Consider the following 4,850-nt stretch of genomic DNA (forward strand, 5'->3'; position numbering starts at 1 on the left):
GAAGAATAAGTTGATGTCCTTGCCATGGAGCTACATACATGCCTGATCAGGACTTGGATAAGTCAAAGGTCGAGATCTAGTGGACATGGGAAAGCTGTCTGACTACCCACAGCTCCGTGGTGACACACTTCTTTTCAAATTTTGTGCAAATTACTCCTGTGGTAAATCCAAATCCAAAACTACACAGGGTTCAAGTTTAACTATGTTGACACAATAACAAAACCATGTCCCATCAACAGAAGCATCTTCTAAGGGGGCTGAGAAGTGTATGAAAACCAGGTGCTATATCGTGTAATATGAGAGATTTGGGAGTTCATATGGATGTCTCTGGTATTATCTAGATTCTGTCTTCTCATATGTAGGACAATCAAGAGCTAGATACATTTTATTTGGAAAGGGAATTTCAAAGGCTTTCCATAGGGAAGTTACACAATTGAGTTTATGTGAAAGATATCTCAATGAAGATGACTAAAAAAAAATAAATTGCAAAGTCAAGTTAAATCTACTCATTTTGCTTTCTGCATCCTATAAGAACCCCCATGATGAATTTTATGCTAATAGATAGTCATGGGGTTTGCATGTGATGAGAAATACACTTAACAGAGGATACAGACATATTTGGAACAGATTTCCTGAGGGGAAAATCTGAGCTAGCTGATTGGAAATCCCTAGTGACCAATCAACCTATCATTCACTTGAATTTCTGAACAGATGTTTTGGCTTGGACGTGAAGTGGTCTTTCTAAATCTTTTCTTTTTAATAATGTTTTAATTTCAGCAAATTGTTCACATTCCATATCCAACTGAGGAAATTTGTTTTTAGAGTTGACTCAGTTATCTTATTTCATAAATGGTATTTGTGTCCAATTTAGTAATTAAGCATGTACTTCTAATGATATAAGAAATGTGATACAAAGTCCACAAGACCTTAACCCACTGTGTTAGAAAAACTCCAGCAATAATACTATCCTTTTGTGGTAAGTACCATGGGAATAGGTTAGAAATTAATGGTCCGGATTGTTTCCTTTGAGTCACTTTCATGTGAATTTAAGTCTTCCAATCATGTTCATAAAAAGATAGATCATTGGACATAGCAACCCAGTGGGTGATCAGTTCATTACAATTAATTACCCTGGACTGCATAGGAATGCTTAAGGAAAGTAAGATGCTGTTGATTTGATTTCAATGCCCACAGAAACCTTCTGACAACTATTGTTTAACTATAGTGTATATTTCTTCAGCAAACTCCAGAGAGCCCTTCCCTGTTGCATTAATTCCTCAGCCCCAGGTGGACATTACCTAGAGACTTATTTCTGTTTGAGAAATTAATCCTCTTTGTTACTTGCTTTCTTTATTTCACATATATGACTCAGATAAGTAGACATGTCACAGACTTGTCCTTCATGCTTAGCATCTCATGACCAAGCTATATAACTTTTAGTCTTTACCATATTATTACTGTAGAACTTAATTGAAATCACATTACTCTAATACAGGTTCTAGAATTTTTCATAGCTTAAGCATGTAGACATACATTCTATAAAGACATATGAGTATGTTTAACCGTGATTTATAAGAGGTAATGAATAAACACCCCCCCCAAGACATGGGTTATTCTTAGAATACATCTGTGTGTATTCTAAATACACAAACACACACACATTCCTATTCTTCCTACCTTTTTCTGTATCTTGATGTAGGCTTCCAGTTGTGACTATTTCTCTGTATATCACCTTCTCAAGAAAGCCAGTTTTGATAACTTGCCTGAGATCATTGACAGTTATGATAAACTTTTGAGAAGAATAAGCATATTTTCTGAAAACTTATATTTGTTCACCAAACAAATAGAGACTATCTAATCAAATTCAACATCTCACTCTTATAACCATGAGGCCATGGTTAGGGAGGACTCTGCTCATTTCACCCAAGAACTGTCTTGACCCATACATTAAATTCATAGGGCTTTAGCTCCCTGCACTAAAATTTTGTGTGTACCTGCATTTTTTACATTCTGTGAATATACTTGAAAGATCATTTATTTTTATAGTTTTAATAAAGTAATTCTTAGATCAATTTACTTTTCCTCATTTTTGTACAAAGTGTTTTAATAAATTATCTTGCCGGATATGAATGGCATTCCTTGGATAAGGAATATCCAAGTATACATTGTTTCATATTTATTGCTTGAAAACACAAAAGGCATAAGAAATTAAGAAAACAGCAGTGAAACAAGCATTAAAAAATATAAGCTGAGATCAACTTTTTTTTGTTCTTACATTTCCAAACATTCTTTTCAAAGCTCTTATATCTATTTCTTTTTTTCAGAGGTTCAATGCCTTTTCACTTTTCTAGGATCTATGTTTCATTACATGGACTCACTGGCCAGTAGCTTTGGGTATTAACACTTCCATTTACTGACTAATTGAAAAGGATCTACTTTGGGGTCTTTTTAAAAAAGTAATTTATTAGAAATTATCTTTTTCTCATAACTCATAAGAGTAGTGATAATTTCAGGAATAGGAATAGAAATTCTTTGGAGACTACCTATTGCAAGTTAATCTTTTTACTAAGCCTAAGAGATGTAGCCAAAATAATTCAACTTGGTCATTTAGGCTTATAGCAAGAAAGTGACATAATAGCTGAATAAATCACTTCAATATTTTTAAAGAAAACTTAAGGGGAAAAGGGCAGACCAGCAAGTTCTAAGTTCCTTTCCTCCATGGAGATATCAAAAAACAATCAGAAATCAGCTGAATTAACCTTATAGCAGCTCCAGAAAATAGTCAAAGATCTATAGCAACCAATTAAATGCCCAGTTAAGATAATTTCACATTCAAAATGGTAGGAAGTTTTGTGGCATCTTTAACTGATCTTGCCCCAACTCTCTCCTAGCCCAAGTGTTCTTTGTTCTTGGTCCAGGAGGTAGCAGACCTGATTTCCTCCCTTGAACCCGAGGATGCCAAAGAGATACTATTCACAATGTTCTAAATGGCCTGGAAGGTGCATGAAGGACTGACTTTTATCTTGCCTAACTCACATCTCAGGAAAAGTGGTATCCACTCTTTGTAAAAGTTGCAAGGGGACTAACGAACTACAAATGTCTGAGACAAGATTTTACAATGTAGACATAAAATAGATGATAAAAGACCCCGAGGAACAGTTGGAATATAATTTGGGGAAATCATTCAAAGTAGCTATGTCTAAAGGGGGATTAAGAAAGCTATATACAGGCCAGAGCAATTCTAGCTAATCTGTGAAAGACTGTTTCACCACAGAGTCTATCTACAAAGACTAAAAGAGGTGGCTACTTGTTCAAATGCCCAATTTTCAACAACACAGCAACAAAAAAATCAAAAGGCACAGAAACAACAAACTGCAGTCCATTTAAAAGAAAAAAATAAATAGGCAGAAACTGTATCTGAGGGAGCACAGACATCAGATTTAATAGACAAAGATTTTTAAATAGCTATCTTAAATATGCTAAAAGACCTAAAGAAAAAAACAAAGAAAAAGAATTAAAAGAAATCAGGAAAATTATATATGAAAAAAAAAACTGGATTATCTTCAAAGTCATAGAAATTATAAAAAACAACCAAACAGAGGTGCGGCTGGGTGGCTCAGTGGGTTAAAGCCTCTGCTTTCAGCTCAGGTCATGATCCCAGGGTCCTGGGATCGAACCCCGCATCAGGCTCTCTGCTCCGCGAGGAGCCGGCTTCCTCCTCTCTCTGCCTGCCTCTCTGCTTACCTGTGATTTCTCTCTGTCAAATAAATAAATAAATAAATAAAATCTTAAAAAAAAAAAAACAACCAAACAGAAATAATGGAAATGAAAAATACAGTAACTGAATTGAAAAATTCAATGTAGAGGTTTAACAGCAGATTTTAGTGAGCAGAACACAGAGTAAGTAAACTTGAACAGAAGACATTTGAAATTATCATTTCATGGGTGGAATGATAAAGAATGAAGAAAAATGACAGAGCCTAAGGGACATTTGGGATACCATCATGAGAACCAATATATACATTAAGGAAGTCCCAAAAGGAGAAAAGAAAGAAAAAGGTACAGAGAGATTATTTGAAAAAATACTGACCAGAAACTTACCAAATTTGAGGAAAGATGAATCTACAAATCCAAGAAGCTCAATGAACTATAAGCAGAATAAATTTGAGAATGAATTTGAGAATAAACTATAAGCAGAATAAAGAGACTCACACTAAGATAATGAAACTGTCAAAAGCCAAAACCATAATTTTAAAAGCAGAAGAGAGAAAAGATTCATCACATACAAGGAAACCTCAATACTATTATCAGCTGATTTAGCAGCAAAGACCTTGGAGGCCAGAAGGCAGTAGGAGGGTATACTGAAATTGCTAAAAGAAAACAAACAAACTAGCAACATAGAATTCTGTATCTGGCAAAATTGTCCTCCAAAACTGAGAGAGAAATTAAGACATTCCCAGATAATCAAAAGCCAAGGGAATCCATTGTCACTAGACTCACCTTACAAGATGTGCTTAAAGGAGTCCTTAAGTTGACATGAATGGGAACTAGACAGTTTCTCAAAGCCACTGAAAATATAAATATCTCTAGTAAAGCTAAATACATGAGCAAATATACAAACTAGTATCATTGTACTTTGAGTTTGTAAATTCATTTTTTTTATTTTCTACAGGATAAGATACAGAGGTATAAAACCAAATATAAATCTACGATAATAAATACACAACGTAAAAAATGAAATTTGTGACATCGATAAAAGAGTCAGGAGAGAGCTGTATATGAATAGAGATTTTGCATACATTTAAGGTTAACTTGGTATCAATTCAAATTAGGCTGTTAAAACTTTAAGT

This window comes from Mustela nigripes, chromosome X (assembly GCF_022355385.1).
Source record: "Mustela nigripes isolate SB6536 chromosome X, MUSNIG.SB6536, whole genome shotgun sequence".
Taxonomy (NCBI): domain Eukaryota; kingdom Metazoa; phylum Chordata; class Mammalia; order Carnivora; family Mustelidae; genus Mustela; species Mustela nigripes.